Raw genomic sequence first — 9,704 nt, 5'->3', positions numbered from 1 at the left:
ACTAGCCATTATCTGAGGTTCACTTTCACGGTTCTCTTCCATCTACGCATCACCCTAAAAAGTTTTATTATTAAAAGTTTCAAGCACTTTTATCAAACCTTCTTTTGCATCAAAATTTCTCATATCTCCCCACTTTGCATTTGTATCAGTTCAAACAATGTTTCTCTTGGGTCACATGTACCAGAGGAAATATTACAGTAACGCCTAGCTTTGTATACAGCCGCTCCAATCATGTTGTCTAAGACTTGAGCTTTCCCCCTGGACTTCTAATCTCCGTCATACTTCCTCAATGACTTCTAAGCCTGTTCTCAGACATGTCAAGCAGTGTTATGTAACTGTAATTCCCATAATTTCCATCACGCTTTATCTATCCGAAAAAAATTAAAAATCCCATCCATTTCTTTACAAGAGTTCCCCCCACGTACACAAATCTTAAGTATCATAAACCTTTTCCATATTTAAACATCTGTACTATTTTCTTTGTTTCTCAAAGTTAATTCCACATCCGTTGTAAAGTTTGCATTAATGTTTTCAACGGTTTCACCATTCACTCTCTGCCATCTGCCTTGAACAGTCCTAACCAATCCATCAATCCAACTCCACAGTCTCTTCTTCTTCTTCTTCTTCTTATTATTATTATTAATTGCTAAGCTTAGTTGGAAAAGCAGGATGCTATAAGCCCAGGGCCCCAACAGGGAAAATAGCCCAGTGAGGAAAGGAAACAAGGTAAAATAAAATATTTTAAGGATAGTAACAACATCAAAATAAATATTTCCTATATAAACTATAGATACTTTAACAAAATAAGGGGATGAGAAATTGTATAAAATAGTGTGCCTGGGTGTACCCTCAAGCAAGAGAACTCTAACATCTCCCAATTCCCTGCGACTCTGAATCCAAAATACATTTGTTTATCACATAAAACACTTGCTCTTCCATGGGACAGGGTGTGGGGCTGGCAGCCGCATCCCATAATTACTTCACGAAAATCAGAAGGGTAAGACATTTTGTCATTCTCCTTCCTAGGGGGGGGGGAACACATTAAAAAGTTTTAAACGTTGATTTACACACAAGAACGTGACGGGGGTTGGAAAATTTGACAGGATTCATTTGGAGAGAGAGAGAGAGAGAGAGAGAGAGAGAGAGAGAGAGAGAGAGAGAGAGAGAGAGAGAGAAGACGACGTCTATAATGGAATTGTTGGTCTGTTTAGCGACTACACTTTTCGGGCTCAAAATCTACAAGGCTTTATGAAGGAAGCCGAATATGGAGGAGCATTAGCCATCTCTGCTGGACGCATTTTTATTCCTTTTTCAGCCTCGAGCTCTTCCCGATCTTAAGGGGAAAATTAAAGGGATGAAGCCGCTTCGGCCATCAGAGGGGCTAAACGCATCATCCGTCCCAAATGCCTTTTGCTTTTTGCTCTTTAATTTATTGACCCAAGTCCTTTTGCAGGACGCAACCCTGGCATTTAGTTGTAAAATATAATCCACAGTGGGCCGAAATTTAAAGTTGTACGGGAAATACAACACAGTTCGACTTTAATTATAAAGAAGAAATCTCAGACTACTTTTCCTGAGAGCTGCAAAAAAGAAGTAACTTCCGTCTGGGGAACATGTGCGAACGGAGAAGGAAAAATCCTTTTCATTTCAAAATTAGAACTGCGTGCGCAAAATTCATATTAGATACATCGCGGATAATTGGGTCTCATTAAAAAGAAGGACTCGGGGAGCCATGGAAGAAAAAATAAAAAGCAGGATTAAAGAAAGAATTCCTGTGAAGAAGATTTGCAGAGGATAATAAGACTACAGGAACAAGTGCAGAAAGGGATGATAAAGAACAATAAGTAAAAGCCGGGGAATTTCATATCAGTATTTTTAAATTTGAGAACAAAGCCCTCAGAAGGATATTGGGAGTTAAATGGCAAGCCATGATTAGAAAAGAAACTATAAGAGAGATTACTCGAGTATCATAGGTGAATGAGATCATGGTGAGTGGTAGATGGAGATGGTTTGGTCATGCTCATCGCACTCCCCAAGAGAGATGAGTTCACTTGGAAGACCCAGGCCTACATGGCTGATGATGAATTGTGAAGAATTGAATTAAAAGCTCAAAACAGAGACGACTGGCAAAATCTAACCGAGGCCCTTTGCGTCAATTGGAGTAGGAGGAGATGATGATGATTTTGGGTATTGAGACCCTTCGGATTTAACGTAGAGGGATCACATACTTCAAATGGCGAAATAAATCTCTGAATAACAATGCGTTTTCAATAAATGTCGCAATTCTTTCCGTCCTCCCAGTTATTAAAGAATTTTGTTGACATTATTCGTCTCTGTTTGGAATATTGCTCACACAAAGGTGCTTGAAAGCTTCGTCTTTTGTTTATGCTTTCAATGCGAATGAACCGAAATAATTCTTTTTTTTTACGATGACCCAACTATTACTTATTCTCTCTCTCTCTCTCTCTCTCTCTCTCTCTCTCTCTCTCTCTCTCTCTCTCTCTCTCTCTCTCTCTCTCTACCCGTTTCCCATGTTAGAACTCTCTAATTCAATGTAATTTCATTGTTTTTAATTTAATATTCGCTTACGGGCTGCCAACGCAAGAGCCCGTGTCTTGCTTAAGGCAAGGTAATCTTAATCCATCAATCTCTCTCTCTCTCTCTCTCTCTCTCTCTCTCTCTCTCTCTCTCTCTCTCTCTCTCTCTCTCTCTCTCTCTCTTCCTTCTATTGGTATTATTTCGAATACAGCTTCTTTATTTCAAGGGGGATTGAAAACAAATTCTTCATGCAGTACAAAAACAAACAAAGATTCTAACATCATTAATAGAATAAGTTATCAAATGCTTTGCATGCTAAGTAATGGTCTTTATGAGACTTTTTAAAGGCTTAAACCCATTAGCATAATTATAAGTCACAGTGTGGACTTATTCGCTATATATATCAATAACAACAAATGCAGCCCTTTCTAGTCCAATGCAGGACAAAGGCTTCAGACAAGTCTGTAGTCATGTTTGGGGTTTGGCCATTTGATTGGTGATGGTGGGAGACTTTATTCTGATCACTTGCAGCAAACCAACCTAGTATGGATGGCCCTGACTAGTACAGCTTTGCCAATCATGGCGATACTCAAACCATTTCACCACGTTGCATAACACACACACACACACACAAAGGTAGAGGTTCGAAGCAAAAAAAAAAAAAAAAAAAATCACTATTTGGATTTTCAGATGTTTCAGTGGAAATATCTAATGGAGCGTATATTGTATTGCTGTTGTATTAAAATACAAAATACATTTTCAACACATAACCTCTAAAAGTACAATATATCTTCAGCAATGACATGCTTCCAGAATTGAATAGCATCCTAGAGTAAACGCAATTTGTATGCATACTGTATATATTTTTCCTTATATTTTTTTCTTAGTCGCACAGTAAAGTCTACGGAGAATATATTTGACGTTACACGTCGTCGTCGTCAAACCCGAGGTGAACCTTTCTCCTTTCTGGCCTTTATATAGGCACATGCCGTCTCTACTATCTCATACCGTCTTTTAATAAATAAATAATTTACGAAACCTTGCGAAGGTTGTCTGCGAAGACAAAGTCTATGGTGGAGAAAAATCCACAAAAACGCTATTGAATTAAAGGCAGAGGCTGACAATAAGGTGAAAAGATAGATTGTTTACGTAAACAGAGAGAGGAAGAAAGAAAATAAAGAGAACACCGGTCTGAGGAGGGGGAAGAGAAAGGACAATGGCGTTATCTGAAAGGAGGAGGGAAGAGAACACGCCGGGGAGGGGAAGGAGGGGGAGGGGGGGGGACAAGAGATAGGAGGAGAAGGGAGGCTAAAAGCAGGGAACAGGTCCTCCTCAGGGCAAGGGAAGAAAGAGGACTTTTTTTCCTCCGAATAACCCGAAGGTATAGTATTCCTGACTAAACAAGATAATAGCAGGAGTTACTGTACCTCCTAATCATTATATCTCTGGCTTAGGATATCTCTTTATCTCTCTTTCTCTATCTTTAAATCCAGTTTCGACATGTCCTTTTGTGTCATGTGGATGAAACCTCTGGTGATATTATACAACGTATTCCATAAGGGAACGAGAGACTTCAATGAGAAGAAGCAAAGGTCATTTGGATGTCATTTAACGTGGTTGTTTCGATTCCAAATCTAATGTAAATTGAAAGTATGAGTCATGTGTTTAAAGCATCTTGATGTTACGATAATAAAAGCTCTTTCAACAAAGCATATAAAGACCATAACAAGGCAAGTAATCAAATATTTTGGAATTTACCTTGAATACCAGTGCCTTAGTGGCCACCTTAACAATTGAAATTTCTAATTAAAGTATGTGAAGTAAGCAGAGATACCCATCTCGCGGTGTATGTATGATAGCGACCACCTGTATGTATTAATATGGCTAACTTAGAATACGGCAGTTTAAGGGGGGTCGCAGGGGGGCATTACTCCCCCCCTTTAAGTAAGTAGGTAAGGATACGGCTTGTAAGTTAGGTTAGGGGGGGAAAGTTTAAGTTAGCTTATGTCCATTTTTAATTCACACGGGAGGAACTGGCCTCTTATATACAAAGGCTCCCCCATCTCTTATTAAATTCACTCTTCAAGTGTACTTCAACAATCCCGCAAATATACATAAAGTAGTACAGTTATAAACTAATTAATGTAAAACTCGTCAATTATCCCATTGCGTTTCGAGAAACTAAGCAACATTGAGTTTGGTCAGTGGCTGGATGGGTGACCAATATGTAGAGCTAAAGTTCACTGAAAAATAAGCCCTTGAACATTAATACTGTAGGAATGAGGATATATATATATATATATATATATATATATATATATATATATATATATATATATATATATACTGTGTATATATATATATATATATATATATATATATATATATGTATATATATATATATATATATATATATATATATATATATATATTACATGCTGGAAGCTGTGTAATATTCTGATTCTACCACCTATAACACGAGAAAAGTGTATGGTAGAATAATCTTAATAACAATAATAAATAACAATAAATAACAAATTCATTACCAGTATATTGTTATCATATTACTCTTTAAAGCTGACAAATTGTTTCACATGCAACTTTACTCTGCAAAAATAACGCATGCATAAAAAAAGAAAAACACAGTCGACTATCTTTTTATTCCGAAGAGGACAAGATCGTAAAACTCCAGAATGAGCAATTTATTTTCTTGAACTAAACTAAGTATTTCTGTCAACTCCGAAACAGCAAATGACAAACTCCTTTAAACGTCAAGATTTTTTTTTTCATGACGTTGAATATGAGTGGTTCTTACTTATTTCTCTTTTAACTTTCAATTTGAAATTTCAGTAGTTCTCAATTTGAAAGTTATGTAATTCTCTATTTGAAATTTCAGTAGTTCTCAATTTGAAATTTAAGTAATTCTCTACTTGAAATTTCAGTAATTCTCTATTTGAAATTTCAGTAATTCTCTATTTGAAATGTAAATATTTCTCAATTTGAGATTTAAGTAATTCTCTATTTGAAATGTAAATATTTCTCAATTGGAAATTCAAGTAATTCTCAATTTGAAATTTCAGTAATTCTCAATTTGAAATTTATGTAATCGCCATTTGAAATTTAAGTAATTCTCTATTTGAAATTTAAGTAATCCTCTATTTCATATTTAAGTAATTCTCAATTTGAAATGTAAGTAATTCTCTATTTGAAATTTCAGTAATTCTCAATTTCAAATTCAAGTAAGTCTCAATTTGCAATTCAAGTAATCCTCAATTTGAAGTTTAAGTAATTCTCAATTTGAAATTTCAGCAATTCTCAATTTGAAATTTAATAATTCTCAATTTGAAATTTAAGTAATTCTCTATCATCTTTATGGGTTTCCATTTTTTTCCCCACCGAGTCTTTAAAATCTTCCCTTTGTGCAGACTGCCTTCATATTTTTTTTTTTTTTTTTTTTTTTTAGTTACTGGTCAACTTTGCTTTTCAAGTCACGTAGTTTCCCTGCACTTTTCGAGTCACTGTTTTCTTTTCGGAGTCACACGAGTATTTTACTTTCTGCCAGGGAGATGGAACCGCAGTTCTTCAAAGGAAGCGCAATTGAAAGAGAGGCAAAACTTCATTGCGAAACAGTTTTCCCAGTACTCCGCAAACAAAAAAGTTCACCTGATGGAAAACGAGAATCGCTGTCAACATCATAACTCAAAAGTTCAGGGCAATTTCTTCCGACTTCTTTAACATCGTCATCAACAAGAGAGAGAGAGAGAGAGAGAGAGAGAGAGAGGAGGAGGAGAGAGAGAGAGAGAGAGAGAGAGAGAGATATCTGGCATCATAACATCGATGGTCACTGATGCCGATTGGGGTATGCTTAATAAATAATTAAAAAGTAATCAAAAAAACATATGAATAAATAGCTTAACAATGACATTTAAAATCAAATATATTTAAAACGAGTAAGAAGAAGAAGGAAGAAGAAGAAGAGGAGAGAGAGAGAGAGAGAGAGAGAGAGAGAGAGAGAGAGGAGAGAGAGAGAGAGAGAGATGAGAGAGAGAGAGAGAATGATTGGTAATTTTCTGGCATCATAACGGTAATGGTCATTGATGCCGATTGGAGGATGCTTAATAAACAATTCAAAAGTAATTTAAAAAATGAACAAATAGCTTAACAATGACATTTAAAATCTAATATATTTAAAAACGAGAGAGAGAGAGAAAGAGAGAGAGAGAGAGAGAGGAGAGAGAGAGAGAGAGAGAGAGAGAGAGAGATCAAACTCCATGCATACGAAACTGTTTTGATTTAAAATTGGCATCGCAAAAATAATGGGTCTACGAAATCAAAACGACTTTCTTCCCATCTATTACCAGTCAACCAGAGGCGACAGGTCTCTCGCATTTAAAACTTGTTCTTTACCAGTAAAGGCACACCAGGAGGTGTGGAGGTGTTGTCCAAGGTACTGGATCTTTGTAGTTATTCATTCTAAAAAGATTTTATATGGCCATGAATCTCAACCAGGTCCATTTTTGAGCCTCCGGCGAAGGTACTGACCCGCAAGGTTACAAAACATATACGCAATCACTTAAGCAAAGTATTCGTAAGAGAGAGAGGAGAGAGAGAGAGAGAGAGAGAGAGAGAGAGAGAGAGAGAGAGAGAGTTGCAAAAGGTCAGAGTTTAGATAATTGCTGCAACAGTAGTGAAGTTGAACATGTCTGCTGAAGTTAGGCAAACTTCTTAATAGCTGAGCTACACCTCGACGGAGTATGATAAGCCTACAGTATACCTGTATCGAAAGTGGGATCCCGTGTTCGCTTCTGGAGTGGTCACAAAGTTTTCACGCCTTCTCTATTTCACTTTAATTTAGATAATTCTATAGAAAAAAAAATCATATACGACTTATATTTCCAAGAATGACTACATCATAATCTGATGGCTAAGATAACTAGAAAGACACTCTGGAGTGCAGACCTCCGCCACAGCGGCTTATCTTATTTCTCGAAACAAGCTTGCCTTAGGGGTTAATTCGGTCAACCTTTTGCTTGACCTTGACCTTTGACCTAGGACTTTCAAAATTGAATCACTTCCACGTCTCAACATAATAATTAATCCTGAAACTTTCACTACTATATGTGTAAAATTGTGGCCAGGAAGTTGTTCACCAAACAGACAAACAGGGCCAAAAACATAACCTCCTCCCAACTTCGTTAGCGGAGGTAAAAATGGTCTGCCTCAGTTGTTACGGATGGAAGTAGTAACGTGGTTCATACAGATAAACGAATCCTTACCTGACCAGACATGTTTAGTGATAATAACTAGAATCTCCACAAGTGGGTTTTCCCTTGAGAAAACACAACAGCGAAACTAGTTATCTCCAGAATGTTCGGTTTTGTCGTTACATGTCATCATATCAATTGTTGATACGGAAGATAATGACGTCACCATCTTACCTGAAAGAGAAAAAGATAAGAGATAACACTCGTGTTGCTTATACCAGAGGTGAATTTAAGGCTACGAATTTTAATTGAGTTTTTGAAGTTTTAGACAAATTCATGGTTAAGATAATAAGTAACTGTTTACAGTCCTTTCATAATTAAGATCATAAAGAATTTTTCACCTGTAACTAACAAACACACTATAGAAACAAAGAACACGGACTTTAACCGTATTAAGATAATTAAATAGTATAATCTTGAATACAAAAAAACAAATGTTTTATATAAGCAACAAATACCAATAAGTGACGTAATGAAATAAACAAAAAATACTTATCAATGTCGTAACAAGTACACCGGCCATGTACTGAGAACAAGCTAATACGTATCTAACCCAAGTTCATTTCTGTTCAGTTTCAGATATATCGAACATTTTATACTAGATAACAAACCTTTACTTGGATTCCACAGTAATGTACTTAAGAAATACAAACGTAAATACATATCTATATTATTTCCCCTTATCGTAAAATAAATATATGAAGCCAAACACATATTTATTTAGTGACAACAACTCTAAACATGTACTCTAAATAAGGATATACAAGTGTAGTTGTGTACCCCATTGTAGTGTTCTTGTGACCTACTATGATAAATAGGTCCATTCTACATTAGCTTATCAGACATAACACTGTACGGGAATGAATGAATAAGTCTCATCTAGACTCCTACATCATTCATTGGGGATGAATAATACGTGACGAAGAGCCAATAAGGAGAAATGTATAAAAATGCATTAAACATAATAGCTATATATAAATCTATTTTTTCAACTGGTAGAGAAATAGAACCAAGTCAAATTATTCCAAAGGGTATTTAGGTACTATATAATTCAACGTAATAAAAAAAAGAGAGAAAGAAAGAAAATAAAGAGGAAAGGCGGTGTGATTCTTTGAAATTCAACACAGCTAGTGTTGACGGTCTGTTTGCGGTAGCAAATTTATGTAATTATAAAGAGTAAAAAGGAGTTTTTAACTATATATTAGCTTTTTCTTGCTACCGGACTGAAAAGATCTAAGCTTCCATTATAAATCAGAGACTAAGCAACAAAATTTGGAATATATCTAATTCCAAAAACATAAACTGAAAAAATATACAGTATACGGTTACACCTAATACTATACACATTATGGAGCTAACGCACACATATTATTATTATTATTATCACTAGCTAAGCTACAACCCTAGTTGGAAAAGCAAGATGCTATAAGACCAAGGGCTCTAACAAGGAAAAATAGCCCAGTGAGGAAAGGAAACTAGGAAATAAATAAACAATATAATTAATGAAAAATGAAAGTAAAATATTTAAAAAAAAACATTATCAACATTAAAACGGATAATTCATATATAACTATGAAAAGACTTATGTCAGCCTGTTTGACATAAAAGCATTTGCTGCAACTTTGAACTTTTGAAGTTCTACTGATTCAACTACCCGTTTAGGAAGATCATTCCATAACTGAGAGTCATATGTATGCACTCACATGTGCTGTGTTTGTATACATATTTAAAACCAATTTAATCAAAATTATTTAAATGTACATTTAAATCTATTCTTGTGACATCACTAGATCACAGAGAGAGAGAGAGAGAGAGAGAGAGAGAGAGAGAGGAGAGAGGAGAGAGAGAGAGAGAGAGAGAGAGCGCAATATCTAATGCAGTATATAAATATATATATATATA

The 9,704-nt window shown here is 35.6% G+C and overlaps 1 protein-coding gene across 1 annotated transcript in view; it reads right to left on the bottom strand.

Moving 5' to 3' along the window:
• Window positions 1-7,838, bottom strand: part of PlexA (plexin A) — a 144,140-nt gene extending 136,302 nt beyond the window's left edge. The window contains exon 1 of the mRNA XM_068347102.1: window positions 7,815-7,838. The gene's annotated coding sequence lies outside the window, so the exon portion shown is untranslated. The remainder of the gene's footprint in view (window positions 1-7,814) is intronic.
• Between the last annotated feature and the right edge of the window lie 1,866 nt (window positions 7,839-9,704).

The sequence above is a fragment of the Palaemon carinicauda genome, chromosome 23, assembly GCF_036898095.1.
Source record: "Palaemon carinicauda isolate YSFRI2023 chromosome 23, ASM3689809v2, whole genome shotgun sequence".
Taxonomy (NCBI): Eukaryota; Metazoa; Arthropoda; class Malacostraca; order Decapoda; family Palaemonidae; genus Palaemon; species Palaemon carinicauda.
Note: the sequence above shows the minus strand (reverse complement) of the source record. Positions and strands in the feature narration are given on the sequence as shown.